Source organism: Triticum dicoccoides, chromosome 4B, assembly GCF_002162155.2.
Source record: "Triticum dicoccoides isolate Atlit2015 ecotype Zavitan chromosome 4B, WEW_v2.0, whole genome shotgun sequence".
NCBI classification, from domain to species: domain Eukaryota; kingdom Viridiplantae; phylum Streptophyta; class Magnoliopsida; order Poales; family Poaceae; genus Triticum; species Triticum dicoccoides.
The window spans coordinates 353,918,045-353,927,408 of NC_041387.1; positions in this window are offsets into that span (position 1 = coordinate 353,918,045).

A 9,364-nucleotide genomic window follows, 5' to 3' on the forward strand; every position below is an offset into this window, starting at 1 on the left:
GTCAGGTATTGAACATAAGTTTGATTGTGTTAAATCTTCTATGAACACCAATGCTATTCAAAAGTTTAGCACTACATATGGACTTGACTCTGAGATAGTAGCTTCCTTTTGTGAATCTTTTGCTACTCATGTTGATCTCCCTAAGGAGAAGTGGTTCAAATATCACCCACCTATTAACGAAGAAGTTGAAGAACCGGTAAAATCTATAGAAGAAACTAACATTTATAATGTTGATCCAGTTGTTCCCACTGCTTATATTGAAAAACCATCTTTCCCTTTTAGGATAAAGGACCATACTAAAGTTTCAACTATGGTCAACAAAAGTTATACTAGAACACCTAAACCAGCTGAACAAATCAAAGTTGAACCTAGTGTTGCTATGGTTAAGGATCTCTTGGTCAAAAATATTGATGGGCATGTTATTTACTTCTGTGATGAAGCTGCTAGAATTGCCAAACCCAATGAAAACGATAAACATAGACCAGTTGTTGGCATGCCTGTTGTCTCAATTAAGATAGGAGATCAATGTTATCATGGTTTATGTGATATAGGTGCAAGCCTGAGTGCTATTCCTTTTCCTTATATGAAGAAATTATGAATGAAATAGCACCCGCTGAAATAGAAGACATAGATGTTACTATTAAACTTGCCAATAGTGATACTATATCACCAATTGGGATTGTTAGAGATGTTGAAGTCTTGTGTGGGAAAATAAAATACTCTACTGATTTTCTTGTTCTTGGCTCCCCACAAGATGACTTTTGTCCCATTATCTTTGGTAGACCATTCTTGAACACCGTTAATGCTAGAATAGATTGTGAGAAACAAACTTTCGGTGTTAGCTTCGGCGATGAATCTCATGAATTTAATTTTACCAAGTTTAGCAGAAAATCTCATAAGATTTGCCTAGTAAGGATGAAATTATTGGTCTTGCTTCTATTGCTGTACCTGCTATTGATCCTTTAGAACAATATTTGCTAGACCATTAAAATGATTTGCATATGCGTGAAAGAAATGAAATAGATAGAATCTTGATCGAACAACAACCTCTGCTTAAACATAATCTACCTATTGAAATTCTAGGAGGTCCTCCTCCGCCTAAAGGTGATCCTGTGTTTGAATTAAAACAATTGCCAGACACTTTGAAATATGCTTATCTTGATGAGAAAAGATATATCCTGTTATTATTAGTGCTAACCTTTCAGAACATGAAGAAGATAGATTGTTGAAAGTTCTAAGGAAGCACAGAGCTGCTATTGGATATACTCTTGATGATCTTAAGGGCATTAGTCCCACTCTATGTCGGCACAAGATTAATATGGAACCTGATGCTAAATCCGTTGTTGATCACCAACATCGGCTAAACCCGAAAATGAAAGGAGTGGTAAGAATGGAAATATTGAAACTTCTGGAAGCAGGTATAATCTATCATATACTCCCTCCGTTCCTTTATATAAGGTGTATTTGTTTTTTCAAAAGTCAAATGAGTGCAATTTTGACCAAGTTTTTAGAAAAATATATCAATATTCACAATATGAAATTTATATCATTTGATCGATCATGAAAGGTAGTTTCATATTTTATCTATTAGGTATTACAGATGTTTCTATTTTGTTCTATAATCTTGGTCAAACTTTCAAATGGTTGACTGCACGGAAACCAATACACCTTATATTCTGGAACGGAGGGAGTAGCTGATAGTAGATGGGTAAGTCATGTTCATTGTGTCCCTAAGAAGGAGGTATAATTGTTGTTCCTAATGATAAGAATGAACTTATTCCACAAAGAATTGTCACACGCTACAAAATGGTAATTGATTATTAAAAATTAAATAAAGCAATGAGAAAAGATCATTAGCCTATGCCTTTTATTGATCAAATGCTAGAAAGATTATCTAAGCACACGCATTTTTGCTTCCTTGATGGATATTCTGTTTTTTCACAAATACCTGTTTCTCAACCTGATCAAGAAAAAACAACTTTTACTTGTCCTTTTGGAACTTATGCTTATAGACGTATGCCTTTTGGTCTATGTAATGCACCTGCTACCTTTCAAAGATGTATGACTACTATATTTTTTGTTTTTTCTGAAAAGATTGTTGAGGTTTTCATGGATGACTTTTCTATTTATGGGAAGCCTTTTGATGATTGTTTAAGCAATCTTGATCGAGTTCTGTAGAGAAGTGAGTAAACAAATCTTGTCTTGAATTGGGAGAAGTACCACTTTATGGTTAACGAAGGTATTGTTTTGGGCCATAAAATTTCTGAGAAAGGTATTGAAGTGGACAAAGCCAAGGTTGATGCAATTGAGAAAATGCCATGTCCTAAAGATATCGAAGGTATTCATAGTTTCCTTGGTCATGCTGGTTTCTATAGGAGGTTTATCAAAGACTTCCCTAAACTTTCTAGGCCTCTTACAAATCTTTGCGGAAGGATATTCCTTTTGTTTTTGATGATGATTGTTTGGAAGTCTTAGAAACACTCAAGGAAGCCTTAATTTCTACACCTGTTGTTCAACCACCTGATTGGAACTTGCCTTTTGAGATTATGTGTGATGCTAGTGATTATGCCGTTGGTGCTGTTCTAGGACAAAGAGTTGATAAGAAATTAAATGTTATCCATTATGCTAGTAAAGCTCTAGACAGTGCTCAACAAAATTATGCTACTATTAAAAAAGAATTCATACCAGTGGAGTTTGCTTGTGATAAATTTAGATCCTACATTGTTGATTCTAAAGTTACCGTTCACACCGATCATGCTGCTATAAAATATCTTATGGAAAATAAAGATGATAAACCTAGACTCATTAGGTGGGTTCTTCTACTACAAGAATTTGATTTGCATATCACTGATAGAAAAGGAGAAGAGAACCCCGTAGCTCATAACTTGTCTAGGCTTGAAAATATTCTTGATGACCCACAACCTATTAATGATAGCTTTCCTGATGAATAATTAGCTGCAATAAATGTTTCTAGTAGTGCACCTTGGTATGCTGATTATATTGTTGCTAAATACATACCACCTAGCTTCACATACCAACAAAAGAAAAATTCTTCTATGATATAAGACATTACTTTTTGGATGACCCACATCTTTATAAAGAAGGAGTAGATGGTATTATTAGACGTTGTGTACCTGAGCATGAACAGGAACAAATCCTACGGAAATGTCACTCTGAAGCTTATGGAGGACATCACGCGGGAGACAGAACCGCTCATAAGGTATTGAAATCTGGTTTTTATTGGCCTACTCTCTTCAAGGATGCCCGTAAGTTCATCTTATCTTGTGATGAATGTCAAAGAATAGGTAATATTGGTAAGCATCAAGAAATGCCTACGAATTATTCACTTGTTGTTGAACCATTTGGTGTTTGGGGATTTGATTTCATGGGACCTATTCATTCGTCTAATGGGTATACACTATTTTGGTTGCTGTTGATTATGTTACTAATTGGGTAGAAGCTATTCCAACTAGTAGTGCCAATCACATCACCTCTATTAAAATGCTTAAGGAAGTTATTTCCCAAGGTTTGGAGTCCCTAGATATTTAATTACTGATGGTGGTTCGCACTTTATTCATGGTGCTTTCCGTAAAATGCTTGCTAAGTATGATGTTAACCATAGAATTGCATCGCCTTATCATCCTCAGTCTAGTTGTCAAGTTGAACTTAGTAATAGAGAAATAAAACTAATCCTACAAAAGACTGTCAATAGGTCCCGGAAGAATTGGTCTAAGAAACTAGATGATGCACTTTGGGTTTATAGAACAACATATAAAAATCCTATGGGTATGTCTCCTTATAAAATGGTTTATGGAAAAGCTTGTCATTTGCCTCTTGAGTTAGAACATAAAGCATATTGGGCAATTAAAGAACTCAACTATGATTTCAAACTTGCTGGTGAAAAGAGGTTATTTGATATTATCTCATTAGATGAATGGAGAACCCAATCTTATGAAAATGCAAAGTTATTTAAAGAAAAAGTTAAAATATGGCATGATAAAAGAATCCAAAAGCGTGAGGTCAAGGTTGGAGAATATGTTCTTTTGTACTACTCTCATTTTAGATTCTTTGCAGGAAAACTCCTCTCCAAATGGGAAGGACCCTACATTATCGAGGAGGTTTATCGATCTGGAGCTATCAAAATAAATAATGCCGAAGGCACTAACCCGAAGGCTGTTTATGGGCAACTAATAGAACATTATATCTCAGGTACACCCATTAATTTTGAAAGCAATATTATCCAATCTATGACACCAGAAGAACACATAAAAGAAACCTTCCAGAACACTCCAGAATCATGAAAAAGAGGAGGTACGTGATACGATAAGTAAACGGACTCCAAAAAATCCGCAAAAATATTTTTTGTCAGTTTTGGGATATTTAAAAAATTAGGAAAATAAGAAACTACCAGTAAAGTGACCCTAGTGGGCACAAGACACCAGGGCGCGTCTAGCTTGCCACGAGCGTCCAGGTGGGTTGTGCCCACCTCGGGTACCTTCTGGACTCCATTTTTCTCCTGGTTTTGCTTGTTTCCTAAGATAAAAAATCTTTATATACTCCCCGAACCTGTTGACCTCCATATCGCGAAGAAATCTCCTGTTTTCTTTTCTTGCTATTTTCCCAACAGATCTGAAAATATGTCATCTCAAGATTCCGAGAAGGAGAGCCCGGTTTCTTATCAGCCTTTAGATAAAAATATCTTCAAGGACACCTATCCCTACATATGGTTTTCTAATGAAGAATATGAAGATGAAATGGTCCCTCCTGGCTTCCTGAAGGAAAGTAAGGAAGCATTATGCAAGAGGATACTAAAGCTCGAGGAGGAGAACGATGAGTTGAGGATAGATGATTTCTACCTCCGGAACAAGTAGAGAAAAAGGAGAAGATCGCTACTACTTCATCACCACCACCTCCTTCATCACCAAAAGAAAATTGAGTATCGGGTATGGTCACTCCCCTTGGCTTTCGCCAAGCTTGGGGGACGTGCCCCGTTATCGTATCACCTCCACTATCTTTTGCCTTAACTTTTCTTAGTTTGATCCACAGTTATCTTTTGCTTTAGATGAATAAAAGTTTAGTTTGATCCTTTATTTTCGAGAGTTTGCTTAGTGATCTGTCTTTGTAATCGTGTGCGAGATATATAATAAAGTTTAGTTTGAGTTTTTCTTTCTTTACTTTCTTGTTTAAATAAAAATAAAGGAAATAAATGAAAAATACCATATGCTAATATTATGGTAAGTGATGACATTAAACAAGGAAAAGTATAAGTAGTAAATTTTATTGTAGATTGACAAACATACGATTGGTCAATGATGCAACTCATGAAAGAATTAATAAGGGAAGAGAAGATTCACATTGTCACGCCCAATATGCGACCCTATCCAAAAGGAACTCGAAGGTCCCACCAAGGATAGACCCGCATATTGAAATGCTTTTGCAAGGTGGATATCATTACATCAACATTACATAATAGATGGGGATACATACATAAGGCAAACAATGCCACATGAATACAACATCACAATACATAAGATCATCATCCGACTACGGATGAAACACAAACAGAAACTCGAACGACATCCACCCTGCTAGCCCAGGCTGCCCACCTGGAACCTATCCCCTGATCGAAGAAGCAGAAGAAGAACTCAACGCAAGCAAGCATCGCTCTCGCGTCATGATCATCACATAACCTGTACCTCCAACTGTTGTTGTAGTAATCTGTGAGCCACGAGGACTCAGCAATCCCATTACCATGGGTATCAAGACTAGCAAAGCTTAAAGGGAAAGGAAGGGGTAAGGTGGTGAGGTTGCAGCAGCGACTAAGCATATATGGTGGCTAACATACGCAAATAAGAGCGAGAAGAGAGCAAGCGGAACGGTCATCAACTAGTAATGATCAAGAAGTGATCCTGAACTCCTACTTACGTCAAACATAACCCAGAAACCGTGTTCACTTCCCGGACTCCGCCGAAAAGAGACCATCACGGCTACACACGCGGTTGATGCGTTTTAATTCGGATCTGGTGTCAAGTTATCTACAACCGGACATTAACAAATTCCCATCTGCCTATAACCGTAGGCACGACTTTTGAAAGATTATACCCTGCAGGGGTGTCCCAACTTAGCCCATGACAAGCTCTCGCGATCAACGAAGGAATAGACCTTCTCCCAGGAAGACCCGATCAGACTCAGAATCCCGGTTTACAAGACATTTCGACAATGGTAAAACAAGACCAGCAAAGCCTCCCGATGTGCCAAAAATCCCGATAGGAGCTGCACATATCTCGTTCTCAGGGCACACCGGATTGTCCAAACTTCCGGTAGGCCAGCCCAGAGTTGCCCCTGGTGGCCACCGGCGGTTGACAGGTTGGACCAACACTCACGACGAGCACTGGCCCGGGGGGGATAAAATAAAGATGACCCTCGAGAGCGCGACTCCCAAGGGAGAAAAGGGCTAGGTGAGGCAAATGGTAAAACCAAGGTTGGGCCTTGCTGGAGGAGTTTTATTCAAAGCGAACTGTCAAGGGGGTCCAATAAATCACCCGACCGCGTAAGGAACGCAAAATCCGGGAACATAACACCGGTATGAAGGAAACTAGGGCAGCAAGAGTGGAAGAAAACACCAGGCAAAAGGCCAAGTCTTCCACCCTTTACCAAGTATATAGACGCATTAATAATATAGGAGATATTGTGATATCCCAACATAATCCTGTTCACCATGGAGCAATCTTCAACTTCACCTGCAACTAGCAACGCTATAAGAGGGGCTGAGCAAAACAATAACATAGCCAAACAATGGTTTGCATAGGAAGGGTGTCAAAGGTTAGAGGTTCATGGAAATTTGGGAGGCTTGATGAGCAAAAGATAGGTAGCGCAGCAAAGCGATAGAACGAAGCAACTAGCATAGCAATGATAGTAGTGAGATCCAGGGTAGCGGTCATCTTGCCTGAAATCCCGCAAGGAAGAAGAACGAGTCCATGAAGAAGATGAACGGATGAAGCCGAACCAACCGTAGACGAACGAATCCTCACGATCGCAACGAACCAGGAACTATCGAAAAGAAGCACACAACATAGTAAACACACCACACATGAACAAGGCATGATGCACAACTAAGTATGGTGCATGACAATGCTACGTGAAGCTACTCATGGCAGGAGATGATGCAAAGAAGAACAACACATCAAGGCAAGTTTAAATGAGGCCGGGAGCAACATATAACAATTCCGGTAAGTCCTCATATGCATATTTCGAAATTGGTCCAGATCTGAATAAACCTTATGTTCAAGTTGTTAAACAACAAGTTAAGATGCACAAGGATGATCTACACGAGATTCTAGTCAAGTTACATATAAAGTTCATTTAGTTCGGAGCTACGGCCTAGAAGATATGAGCAAAGCAAGATAAACATGGCATTGATGCAAAATGCACCCAAACATCAAGCAAACACCTCAAAACATGGATGCAACATGATAATATGAAACTACATGCAAAATCAAGCAAGTTTCATATAGAGCACACTCAAAACGGAGCAACGGTTCAACACATGCACACTATACAAGTTTAAAGGACAAGCTGTCCAACACAGCAACTAGGCATATTGCAAGCATCAAAACAATATGCTACAGCATCTCAACATGATAACAAAAGGCATGGTCATGATGTACAGGTAGAGCATAACAAAACATGAACACTGAGCCATCTCCAGAAATCACTAGAACATGCTCAAACACACATGGTAAGATTGCAAGTAATAACAATTCCAGACTTTGCAGAAAATAACATCACGATGCAATGTCCAGAGCTATCAAACAACATGTTACAGGAACTTATCATGGCAAGCAAAGGCATGGCATGAATCTACTAATTGCATAGATCAAAAGACCCTTACTGACCATAAGCCAACAAGGATGAGAAAATATAATGGCACCCATGTAAACGTAGCAAGTTATTATACAGATTCAAACATAGCAGAAACAGAAATATGAAGGCATGTTGGTGAGCTTGTACCACTCACCACAGAGCAATACATGGCATGGCAACGCAACCAACAGTAATAAGAAATGTTTGTGAATCTAAGCATGGCAATAGCAAGGTCATAGGGTACATGGAACACTAGGAAAACACATGAGAACAACTGAACTTAATGTTAACAGGCTGACAGCAACATTATGAAGCAACTTCAGAGCAAGATATGAACAATCTACAGCAAGCTATAAATGCAACCAGGGGCATGTATGGTTAGAGGATGACATGTAGATCAAAACATATTTAGAGCACATCTCCAGATTATGCATAGAATGATTAGTAGCAACATGTTTATATAGCATCACGAAATAACAGATTCAGCCTAGCAAAACAGCAATATCATGTACACTACTTAACAAGCTCGATTCACTCACCACAATTCATTGCATGACAAGATAAGCATAGCATCATGAAGAAGACATGTTTATGTAAGCAACCAAGGCAAGAACAAGTCCATAGCATGCAAGGATCAACTACAACAACCTTGGCTAAATTGAATAACATGTAAACAATCTGCCAGGAAACATTTTGAAGCAAGAGTAGAGCATGAAAATGACATGCTAGACTACTCCATAATTGCAAGCAAGGGCATGAATGGATAGAAAATAACCACATGTTCAAAACACCCTTACTGAAGTATCTCAAAATATGCATGGATCACTCTGTAGCAACATGTTTACATGGCATCAAAATAACAGCAGAACAGGGACTAAAATCAGCAACATCACGATGCCAAGTTTGCATGCTTGTGCTAGTCACCACATTGATCACAAAAATACATGGTAAGCACCTATGTAAAGAAGACATAGTATAGTTCAAAACACATGTAGACATCAACCTCATAGGATGCACACATCAATCATGGCAAAAATGACAAAAGAGCTCGTTCTGATAACAGACAGCAGAAAACATCATGAAGCACTCTTACAATGATGATTCAGGCATCACGATGACCTCAAATGAAAATGATGCAATGGAATGAAATGATGCACTCGTTGAGACGAACAATTTGACATATTACACGCGCAAAACAAAGCTACAGATGCAAAGCTACGGCATGACGAACATGGCATGATAATTACTACAGATTCCGGGACTTAGAAGAAAAATTACCCTCCGAAAAGTCAACAGGACGAGGATATCGACGAAGGGATCCGGGGCGAGGGCGTTTGGTTCCGGGGCCTGGTGGATCTCATCTAGGTGGGATGGATTCGGCTCCGGCGAGCGCGCGGAAGCCGAGGCGAGGTCGGGGCGGCGGGGCCGGCGGCGGCGCGGGGCCGGCGAGGAGCGCTCAGACCGCGGAGGGGCGCCGACGAGGCACTCGGGGCCGGAGGCG